The following is a 12,834-nucleotide window of genomic DNA, read 5'->3' on the forward strand; positions in this document are numbered from 1 at the left end:
GTAAATGCAAGTTTCGAAGATATTCTAATGGAAGTTCGTCAATGACATTTGAAAAATTCGTTTGTAAAAAATTGAAACAACCAACCGCGTTTACGTTAACGTTAACGTACATATTATTTTATGGTTCAATATACCACAGAATACTGCCTTTTACTTACAACTACCCAGTTTGAATTGTTCTCACTCCACATCCTAATATTTTGTGATGAAAGCACGACGTTTCTAATAAATATGGCTCATCTTCAAGCTACATCCCTTGTAACCATAGGCAAAATCTAGTCTGGCATTAGAATCCCATTCTTCCACAGTATCCAGGTACTTTGCTTTGAAAGGTTTTATACCATTTTTTTTAAACTTTGGACCGCCAACTTTTGTTGCCTTTAAACTTCACAGCATCCCTTCACAGGCTTTATCTTGGGTTATCTTTATAAAAGTTGATAATTTCTTCATCATTTCTTAGTCGACGACGTTGACGAGGGACTTGGTTGCAGTCGTAATGCTTTCATGATGAGCAAAATGTTCTCCTACCAGTGCTATGATTTCAACTTTTTGATATAAAATAGTATAAAAGTATAACCAGACATTATTTTAACAAAATTTGTGTTAAAATTAAACGCAAATAATTCTTTTAAAAGAATACTGTCTTTTACATTTTATAACATAATAATTGTCAGACTTGCAGTTTACTTAACGGTTTAAATTTTAGTCGGACATCCTGTACGTCAGACATATAAACATTTGTACAGAAGGTCTACATGATTATGTAACGAATGTTTATTATTTTTTACCTACAGTATATATAGTGCTGTTATAACTGTTAATTAATTATTTTGTTAATGATATTTGCATATTTATTTCTTTTTTATATGTATTTTGACTATATCGTAATGCTCCAATTTTCTCAATTATCGGAGTCTAATGTAAAGTCCAGTTCAGAGATCTATTAGAATCTTTGATGTGTCGCAGATGCCGCACTAAATAGTCTGTGCGCGTATGTCGTATTTATTGTCGCATGATATACATGTTTAAATGGCAAAATTTTATATAGTTTATCTATGAAATAAGTTTTACACTATTTTTTATTTTTCTTTCAAAAATGTCCATTTTTAGAAAGACAATAATATCACAAGAAAATAATTTAAAAAAATTGACCTCGAATCTCTTTTTAGCCAGTCTATTAAACAAAGATGAAACACCTGCATTCTGGCGATTTCTACTTCAGGCTGTGCAACTGATTGTGTATCTCTCTTTATCCCACTGATTTTGAGGATTACGGGGCCGTACCCAAATAAATTTTTGGGCTGTTTTTATATTACTTTCGTCGCGTTTTTAAAGGGATCTTTAAGAATGGGTCTATCGCCTTTAATAGTTAGGAGAGGGGGAGATGTTGGTACTAAATATAGAGATGGGGTTTTCATGAGTAAGTTATTATAATAATATATCATAATATGTATAAATTAAAAACAATAATAAAGGACATTGAATGTGGCAGCCAAAATTCCCTGATAATATAACCACCAAATAAAAATAAATAACCAAAACATTTTACCCTTGTGTCAAAAAGTAAACCTTTAATGTCTTAATCCACAGAATAAATGTGCCTAAGTAATTTGTACCACCTATTCTCTCATCATTTATTATAAACACCCCATTGATTATGCTAAAAACTAAACTTATTAGATTAAAATTTTCGGTTAAACTGATTTTACCTACTTAAATCTTATATTTAAATTAAATATTATCTTGCTATCAACTATCCTGAATTTTTAGCTTAATAAAACTAAACCCAAAAATCCCGAATAATTATTATTTTCACGCTTAAGTGGCTGGAGCTGAGATCAGACGTCTAACAAAATAGTACGTGGGCGTCTGAAGTCAAATTTTACGAACCAAATGTATAAATTAAAAAAAAATATGTTTAAAACATTTATTTATTTAATGGAATGATTAAATATCGCTTAGAATATTACTTTATGACTCTTTCCACATAAAATTTTGCGCTTTAAACATGCATGCGATGTGACAATACAAGCAACATCGGCACACGGACTATTCGCGGCACATCAAGGATTCTAATAGTTCTCTGAACTGGACTTTACCAAATTAGTATTAATATGGTGTAAAATCAAAGCATTAATAATATTTGTTTCGTTGCAAGAAACCTCTAAAATTACCTTCTAATTTACTAAGTTCTAACATTAATGGATTAACTTCTACATAATGAAGGAAGTGTTATAATTGTTATTGAATTTATATGTTAATGCCTAAGCAATAGTTAAGGGAGCAGTAGAAGTGTATTTTCAAAATTACATTTATTTAAACTAAAATTAAATTTGAAAAAAATAAACTTCATGGTAGATAAACCAAACACAGCGGTCCGGCAATGTATGTACTTAAGTGCAATATCTCTCAAGACTTAAAACACGATGTTATTGGTTGCTAGTAAAGTAAACAAAAATGCCTAAAAAAAATAATCGGTTAATTGCAAGTCATAACTCCGGTTCGTTTGCTTATCCCGGCTGTAAAAGTGAATTTATTATTTTGTTGATCGCTGCTAGTGAACATGTTTAAATGGTGCTTTCGAGTGGCTCCCGTTTGCTTTATTCGAACCGGGGTAATAGCCTTTAATGCTTTATATATATATAGAACTGTTTTAGTATCAAATAAATAAAATAAAAAGGTCGCGTACCTTCAAATGTTGATGGTTTATCATAACACGGTCGTTTTATCATCGATAAAACGACCGTTCACATAAAATTCAAGACCATGCATCGATTTTCATTAACTTTTTTCAAGATTGACAAAGTCAGAACATTGTGCAACTCCGGTTCTACTCCACTGGGTAGTAGACCTTTTACTAGTGAGCAAAAAACGAAATCTCTGTCTTCCAGTGCAATTGCTACCAGTGCAAGTGTTCCAAAAAAAATCTGTATATTCCACAACCGAGACCGTTCAATCCTGATCTAATTTCTATTTATAACCAAGGAGAAGATTATTAAAGAATATATGAGAGAGGCCCTTAGCATGCTCGAAAGGATATCAAAGAATCCACTAGAATTAATGTTGAGAGAACTAAACTTGAGTTCAAGATTCTTAGAGATAATTTTCAATCAACTTGCAAAGTTTTATTGGAGCAGAGAAGAGTGGTGTGATGACAACAATGACCAGAGGACTCGTGAAACTCTGGTCCGGCATACAGATAGAAAACCCCCCAATGTTACATCGATCTCTGAGTTGCATCATCATCAAGAAACTTGCTATGGCTAACTTGACTCTTCACAACTGGACCGACTAATTCTAAGAACCAACAAATAAGAGTCTATTTCTAGATATCATATTACAGTGATATTCCGTTGAGCCTTTTGAATAGGCATGAATTTTTTGGTGATGCTGATTAAGATTTCATTGTCCCAATACGGTTTTTTGAAATCTGACGCCGTTTGAAGCCCCATAATTTTCCATAAATACAACCCTGGAACTAATTTGGCATTCGCCTAAAAACTGTTCGTCAAGCCTGATAATCGGTTGAAAAACAAAAATTTTATAAGGGTGGATACACTGTATATAGCAGAAGACAGTTACGGGTTCCTGAGCTATCCAAGCAATGTAAAAAGGACCTGATAAATTGGTGCCTTCAGCTCCAAAATAGGACTATTGGAAACCATGTCTTAGATTTTACAAAGGTGCTATTGGAGATAATTGTCTTCCTATTTTATACGTTATAGGCAAAAAATGAGACGAAAACAACGACATACAAATAAAAATTTAAAATTACATAAACCATAAAAGTAGCAGCAGTACAAATCATTTAAACAAGTTGTAACTAAACGGTTCACCCTTAGGTTTGGTAAATTCATGAATCGCATGGTGAACAGCTGGATGTATGCATTGGAACAGTGAATGTTATGCCACATAAGGATTGACAATTATTTTTTTAAGTAAATGTGAATTTAGCGAATAAATTCATTAAGTACAAGCTTTGTTTTTACCCCTTTAAAGTAATATTCAAATTCTGAAACCTATTCAAAATTTCCAACATCTTGTAAAGCGTGAATTTAGCGAATACGACGAATTTAGCGCTTTTTTACCCGAGATTTTATATGATAATAATTTTTATACCTAAAAAACTTTTTGAGTTAAAGGGAATCTTGACTATTGAGATCCCAGATCCACCTTCTATGAAGTTTTTAGAATAATATTGGAATTACAAGATTTTTGTTTATTAGTCACTTTTTAATAACTTATTCGTAATTTTCATAGGTAGTAAGCTATTATAAATTTATTTATTTTATAAAAAAAAAGATTAATTATGAACATCGAAGAATATATGTGAATGTTTTTAATTGATTAAAAAAATATATTACAAAATTTATATAAAATTAAACGTAAAATAAAATGTTTCAAAGTCAATTTATTCAAAATTGCCAACCTCTTGTAAAGCGTGAATTTAGCGAATAAATTCACTAAGTATAAACTTGTACCTATTTATCCCTTTCAAGTAATATTTAAATTTTCAACTCCTTTTAAGTGTAAATTTAACGAATAAATCCACTATGAAATGTACCACTTTTTTCCCTAAATTCTCCTTATTTTAAACTCTCGAAATGCATATCCAATCAGCAAAAAAAACGTTCCTATACAGTAATAACTATAATGCAAAATGGCCAAAAAATTAAAGGGTATGCTTTTAAAGTAAATAAAAAAAAACAGTACACACCTCCAAGTAATACAAACTAAATATCAACAAACACTTACGTACATCTAGTACTACGTTTACATTTCCCATCCGCCTCTGGTGAATGTCACAGGAGAATGACCTGTTGAAATATCTGGAAAAATTACTGTATTATTTGTGGAATATTTGAGAAATTACCTTTAATTTCCGGGAATAAAATGGAAAAATCACTTCTTCGAGTTCAAAAAAAAATTCCTAAACAACCTGGGCACTTGGAAATTATTAGTTTTCAATTCCAGGAAGATCAAAAAGTAAGTCGAATTTCTGGCGTATCGTGAAAATTTCGTAAAAGACACAGTGAACGACGTCAAAGTCCTGTAAGATACATAAAATGGCCCCAAAAGGCCTGGAGAACGTGAAACAATATATAAAAAGTATAGAAACACAATCATGAAAAATTCCCATGAATTCTTGGAGTAATATATTGCCAAGGCCTGGAAGACAGGACAAGAAAATCACTCAAAATAGCCTAAATTCCCCGGAATATATGAGCGATTACCTCCAATATTCGGGAATAAAATGTGAAAATCACTTGAAAAACTTGAAAGTACTCAAACAAACTGGGAAGAGGCATGGATCAATTCAAACAAATCTCTCCCTGTTTGCCTTGAATTAAAAGAATCATTATTTTCCCATAAGACTTATTTAATTATTTATCTATTTTCATGCAAGATAATGCACCAGCAGAGTGACTCGAGATCATTTTATACTCAATACTCAACACTCACATATTTATTTCCATAGACTCATACAAATAAGTATCAGATAATGTCAAAAAATAAAACTATAAGACCTAAACATACAACTTTTAAAAGGCCTCTACAATTAACCAAAAACTAAAAATATAAGAAAACTACAGCTTTTAACAAACAGACAAATACGAATTATGGGATTAAAGAAGAGACGCTGCAATTTAAATATTCTGTTATCGTATAAAAAGAATTTTTCAATGAAGTTTTGAAATTATTAACTTTCTCAATATTTTTGATTGACATCTTGACACCGAAGGAATTAAATTGGCCTGCGTGTTCACCGGACTTAAATCCTATTGAAAATTTCTGCGATCAGGTCAAAAGACAAGTAAGAGCTCGTCATGACAATCCGGGAAACTCCCAACAATTGGAGGTTCGATGACATATTTAACGGTGCATTTTAGCGTACATTTTTAAATTCAAAATTTTGAAATTTTCATAAAGTGACCTAAAGAACGTAATATCCGCACACTGTGAAGGTGTCCTTCTTGTATTTGTGACGTCAAGTGTGTCTTTATAATGTTACGTCATAATAACGTCTTTTGGGATAAAATTTTCTGGAAAAATGTAACGCTGTAGGTCTCTATATGTAAGTTATTTAAAACAAATAATCTGTCTACTTAAATTAGAACTTAATGCATCGAAATTATTTTAAAAAAATATAGTTCTTTGAGTTGAATTTATTAAAAAATAAAATAAAAAGTCTTGGGCTCGTCCGGGATTTGAACCCGGGACCTCCCGCACCCTAAGCGGAAATCATACCCCTAGACCAACGAGCCTCTGGTAAAAAATTTAGAAATATTGGTACTGTTATTGACGCAATTAATATATTCAAGTTTTTTATTTGGTTTGAAAATATTAAGTTTACGAAATAAATAGAAAAATATAGAAAAGCATTTTTATTATTTAATATCGAATAGTATTGAATTAAAACTTGTACTGTAGCGGGTTTTACCTGTTAGTATCCTGAATATTAATAATAAATCAATCAATCAATCAATATATGCTTTATTGTCATAAAAGTAAATTTGTTGACAAAGCTGTAAAAAAGAAAAACATATACACAAACATGTAAAAAGGTTATTAAGCATGCTATGGTCCATCATCCTAAAGGCATTCTGCTTCCATTAATATGGTTTACCTATACCGGTAAAACCAACAACATCCCATTCTTCAGAAATACTCCTCCAAGACTCTGAACCAAAACATACAAAGCTAATGTAATATCAAAAGTATCAATATGTATAACACAAACAGATATTATTCACTCCCGAAATATACAATTTTATAAAATGTAAAACTGTACAAAAAAAAAATGAATCACAGAAATAAATTAGGCGAAATGATATGGTGTAAAAAATATAAAGAATATACCTACAAGAAAAAGGTAAAAATGACTAAAATCAATCCGACAAAAATTCAGTTATTTCATAATAGCCCTTTGCAAGTAAGAGTTTTTTAACACGTTTTCTAAAAAGTTTCCAGCTACCTATACATTTCAAATCTACAGGAAGATGATTAAAGAGTTTTTTAGCATCAAATATAAAAGTTCTTTTGATCAGTGAACTTGTAAGCATAGGCAAGAGCACATCATTAGCTCGTCGACTGCTATATTCATGTCTATTAGTTATGTTTACATTTCTAAATTTCTTATGAACGAGGCAAACAGATTCCAATATAAATAAGGCAGGAAGGGTTAGGATTTTATGAGTGATAAATGGCTGTTTGCAAGACTCTCTCATACTCACATTACACAGACGTCGGATCGCTCTCTTTTGCAAAACAAAAACACTATTAAATAAGTAATGTGTGCATGCACCCCAGAAACACAAACCATACCTTAAATGGGACTCAATTAAAGAAAAATAAACATTTCTCGCCATGTCAAAATCAACCTCTCCTGCGACCACTTTAAGAGCATAACAATTTGCTGATATTTTTCTACACAATTGCGTGATATGGCCCTCAAATTTTAGTTGAACACTGCTCCCTTGAAAAGGCACTATCCACAGAAGCACTCTGCATTCTAGTATGCAAATAAGACCCAAACCACTGAAGAGCCAGACCTCTGAATCCATACCGCTCAATCTTCCACAGCAGTATTTCATGACTAACACAGTCAAATGCTTTGGTCAAGTCACAAAACACTGCTGCAGCAATATTACCACTGTTCAACCTCAAAAATAAGGACTCAAAGAATGAAAAGATTGCATCTGATGTTCCCTTGGCACTTTGAAACCCAAATTGCTCCGATCTTATAATTTGCTTTTCAGCTAAATATGACATAAGTTGCTTTTTAACCAATTTCTCGATGATTTTTGAGAGGGTGGAAAGCAATGCTATTGGTCTGTAAGAAAAGGGTGATTCTTAAGGTCCCCCCTTAAACAAAGGCATGATTCTGGCTACTTTAAGACAATTGGGAAATTGACCATTATTGAAAGAATGATTAATTGCAGATACATAAATAAATGCTTGAAGTAAAAAAAAACATAATTGCATAAAAGTCAGAAAATTGAAGGCAAAAAAACCGATAAAGTTTGAAGTTTAATTCTTATTTTTTTTTACTTCTTTTTAGTGAGATTCCTGAGGATAGATTTGAGTGCAAAGACGTCACTCTCACTTAAAAGTTTATATAGCAGGGGCTGATTTACTTGGGAACCTTTTTTTTTGCTACTTTTCTTAATAAATTCTAAATTTCTTTTAAAATATCTTAAGAAATAATAATAACATTCATAAACGAGGATTTAATATGAGAAGAGTTTTTGGACCTAAACAACTCTTTGAGTTTGTCCATCAATATTGAAGAGCCACCAAATTTTCAGTTTTTAGAACGATATTGGAAATACAAGATTTTATTACGGTCATAGCTTTGTAACCACTTAAGATTTACTCATAAATCTTTTATATCTTTATAGTGCGATTAATGATGATAAATTTGAGGGTAAAAACGTAATTCTTGGTTAAAAATTAAGGTAGCCAGAGCTGTTTTGGCTGGGGTTGTTTTTCTTGCTACTTTCCTTAATAGGGGAGTCCGGGGACAATTGAAACAATTTCCAAATATTTATGTACAGCTAAAAATTTTTTTACAAGGACATTTATTAATTCCTTGTATATTTTAAATCAGGTTATTTTACTTATTATATATTGCCTATAACATATTAAATGAAACATATTGTTTCAATTGTCCCGGAGACGGGGACAGTTTAAACACATACCAGGGACAGTTGAAACACCATTAAGAATCAATCAAATATTTATTTTAATACTGAAATAACATTCAATTTAGGAATAGGAAGAAAAAAACATTGATACATATAATTTTTACACTTAAATAAATAAAACCAAATTTTTTATTAAAAGGTTTTAAACAACATAATAATTATCCTAACACTGAAATAAAGATAAATTAGCAAAGTAGAATATTTATTCTGACATGTAGTTATGACAAATATACAAATCTTCTTGACGAGTGTATTCTACAAGTGACCATTGGTGGCAATCAATGCATTGCACCCATTTTTCCCCTGAACGGCTATATCTATACGATTCCAAATATACTAGACAAAAACAGTCTTTATTGTCACTGCCGCTATCGTCCTGACTATTCTGTTGACGAGTTTATTTGGACCCTGGTGTTTTTGATGTATTTTTTGGATCACCAATTTTCTTTTCACTTTCTTCTTTTTTTTTTGCTTCATATTCTTGTTGAATAGCATCGTTTTCTGGTGTGTTCGTATAAATGGTGGATTTTCTACTTTTGCATTTCCCTGTAGTTTTCTGAGGAAGAGCTTTTGGTAACGGCCTTATTAGCTCAGGTGAAAACACATCCAAAGAGAGGTTAGAGGCTGACTGGACACTTGTAGATGCAACTGGAGGCGGGGTGCTTGGTGGCTCTAACGAAACAGTTCCACTCGTTGACGCTCTTGGAGAGTTAGAATTTACTAATTTTGGAAAAGAATCAATGCTGCTTAAATCTTTATTCTCTCTTGAACCTACTGCCTGAACTTCTTGAGGGATATTTAACTGCAAATTTTCGGGAGCAGGTCTGTCAGTTACATATGATGGAGCAAAATCTAAAGCCGTAAAAATATCTTGATTAAACGGCCATATACTAGTGCACTAGAATCCAGCAACAATATTAGATTGTGTTAAAACCATAGAGAGACTCTGTTTAACGATGCTGGGGATGTTATAAATTGTCATCGTTCAAGAATCGCAAGTTGAATTTACAGCTTTTTTAAATGGACCATATATCGATCGATCCAAAGGTTGTAGTTTATGTGAACAGTGTGAGGGAAATGAGAGGACAACATATCGGTTCTCTATTAAAAGCAAAACTTTATTTTTAATTGAACTGTTGGTTTGTTTTTGAAAGTGTCTTAAGTATAGCAAGAATTCATCTTCTTGCATCCATCCACTAGCATTTCCTACTCCAATGCACCCACGTGGACCGTCACGAACGAAATGATCCTGATATCTTAATCTTGGAAAGATAAAGATTGGTGGGATGCTATTTCCAATTATTGCATTTACCGCTACTGCGACTGTAACCAAAGTGCCACGTTCTCCTGATGTAAGTGCCCCCACCTGTTTGCGTCCCTTTTCTGTTACGATTTTAGCAGCTTTTTGTACCGTCGTAACACCGGTTTCGTCTACATTATAAATGTCCTTCGCTTGGAATCTATATCTGTTTATTACCATGGCAAGATTGTCAAAGAAAAGTTGTACATTTGTTGGGTTAAAACTGGTCGCTCTTGAAAGGCTTGTAGCCTGGGGACAACGGATTGATAGTTCAGGATTACGTTTCATAAACCCGGAAAACCAATCTTCTCCTGCCAATGAGTTTTTAGTCCATGTATTCAGCATATTCAATGAATATTTTACGGCTATTTGGTAGGCCAGTTTACGTATTTCTTTTGGCGATACACCGTAAAATATTTGAGATGCCTTTATTATGTATTTAACGATGGATTTTTCCTGCTCAACGTTAAATACTCGTCGTACGCACCTATATCCCATTGTTATAGTTTCAGTGGACCCTTGTTCAATAGATTCTTTCTTTTTCTTAATAAATCTGCCTAATGTAACATGATTCAGTTCAAACAAATCTGCCGCTGACCTTACGGATGCTCCATTTTCAATAACCTCCCTATACGCATTTTCGTAAAGTTGGGTTTGGCACCTCTATTTGTTTTCCTGATCCTTTCACGTGGCATTCTATAACAAAATAATAGCCCTCAGAGAGTTTGTTATAATCAGTTTACGCAAAAATAATACCAAAATCCTTCTATAAATTATGTTTCAACCATCTCCCTAAAATTCTTTACATCTTGTTTCAATTGTCCCCTTCAGGTTTTTTTTGGCAAAATATTATTTTTCTTTAAACTCTTTAATTGAAACTAACAAGTTTAGGCTGCTAAACCTAAGCAAAAACATAAAAAAATTGATTAAAAACAAAAAAGTGGTGTACTTACCCTTAAATTTCTTGTTTCCACACTTTTTAGATGAAACGTAAAAATTACTTTGTTGAGATAAAATAAGAGAGCCGAGCGCAAACACAGCAACTTTGCTCAACTGCTAGTTTTACACTGTAGAGCAGAAATGTGGAATTAGTCAAACGTTGTGAGGCTGCGTCCACGAGTTTTTACCTTCGCGTCTAAAAAAAATGGCGACTGTTTCAACCAACCGTCCCCTGTTTCAATTGTCCCCTCCCCCTGGTCTCCCCTAAATTATATCTTTCTGTAAGAATATCTTAGGAAATAATAGGAATATAAGGCTTAAAAGGAGTCTAATACAAGGGCATTTTTTACCCAAGGGTTTCATATGAAAACGGTTTTTGGACCTAGAAAACTTTTTAAGTCAAAGAGAATTTTGGCTATTGAGATCCCGAAAGTTTTTAGAACAATATTTGAATTACCAGATTTTTGTTTATTAGTCGACATTTTTATTCTTTTTAATATTTTTTTCGTAATTTTCATAGGTCGAAAACTATTATATATTTATATATTTTATTTTCAAAAAAACCCAGGTAAAAAACACTATTAACTATGAAAATCGAAGAATATATGTGAATGTTTTTAATTGATTTTAAAACAATGTTACAAAATTTGTATAAAATTAAACGTAAAATAAAATTTTTCAAAGTCAATATCTTAGCACAATTTTTAATGAGACTAACCATAATTTAATAAGAAAACGTAACCAACAACCAGAGAAATTAAACAAGAAAACTAAATTATAAATATTTTATTTATTTCTTGAAATTTTTTTCAAATTTTTTGAGTTTTTTAATAAATTATTAAAAAAATAATTAAAATACATATTTTTAATCGATAGACACATTCAACTAAAAAAAAACTTAAAATTAATTAATTGAAAGCATATTTATGAGAAAACTTCTTCACTAGACAACAAAACTATATTTTATAAGTAATCTTGAACATTTTTTTTAACAAATTTTAAAATTGAATATTTAATTAAATTATTTAATGGGAGAAACGAGATCAACTAAAAAGAAAATAAAAATTAAAGAAATTCTAATAATTGTTAAAATTATTAAAGTTAAAATTTTCTGTTCCTGTACATATAAGTTTTCTGTTAAATTTTTGTTTAAAATACAAATATATTTTAGGTTGACAAAAAAACTTTATTAAAATTAGATATTTTTTTTTAATTATTTGAATAAAACAAATATTTGATAATGTAGGCTTTCTGAAAAATTACATTTAAAACCTTATTAATTTCACTAAGACTAATTATTTTAATTATATGAATATAAAGTACCTTTAAATAAATTTAATTTATTATATTAAGAATCTGATAAAAACTGTGAAATGTAAAGTTTTAAACTTATTTTTAATAATATATTTGTTATTTATTTGGATTTTTTAACTTTAAATTTGGATCCGGACCGATTATCAATTTCTTGTAATACTTTTCGTAATAGGATGATTGTACATCTAATGAATCAGCAGGGTATATAATTTAGGTATAATTTAGGTTCTTCTTTTTTAACTTTTTGAATGGTTGTTTTCTTGAGTAATTTATTACAATTTTTGGTATTAGGATCATTTTATTTATTTATTTACTGTCTGTAATAATTTTTCTATTTTTTGTCATTTAACAAAAAATTTATTCCGTTTTTAGGGTGTTTGCAATGTGTATTGTTTTGCTTGATGTTAAACTGTCAAATTTAGAATTTAGAACTATTATATGTAGGTTTATTAGGTATATGATTAAAAAAAAAGCTGTACTGAAATTACCATTTTTTTTAATAAAGTGTGGGACCACAATGTTAAAGACCAGAATCTGCCATAGCAGAATTCTGACTTTGTAAGCCTTTTATTT

At 31.0% G+C, this 12,834-nt stretch overlaps 1 protein-coding gene and 1 non-coding gene across 6 annotated transcripts in view; one reads left to right on the plus strand and one right to left on the minus strand.

Moving 5' to 3' along the window:
* The window catches only part of LOC126746706 (rabphilin-3A), an 83,467-nt gene that overhangs the window by 59,876 nt on the left and 10,757 nt on the right, over nucleotides 1-12,834 (plus strand). The gene's annotated exons all lie outside the window — the stretch shown is intronic.
* Nucleotides 6,195-6,266, minus strand: Trnap-agg (transfer RNA proline (anticodon AGG)). The gene has a single exon. It is a non-coding gene; the product is annotated as a tRNA-Pro (tRNA).

The sequence above is a fragment of the Anthonomus grandis genome, chromosome 2 (genome assembly GCF_022605725.1).
Source record: "Anthonomus grandis grandis chromosome 2, icAntGran1.3, whole genome shotgun sequence".
Taxonomy (NCBI): domain Eukaryota; kingdom Metazoa; phylum Arthropoda; class Insecta; order Coleoptera; family Curculionidae; genus Anthonomus; species Anthonomus grandis.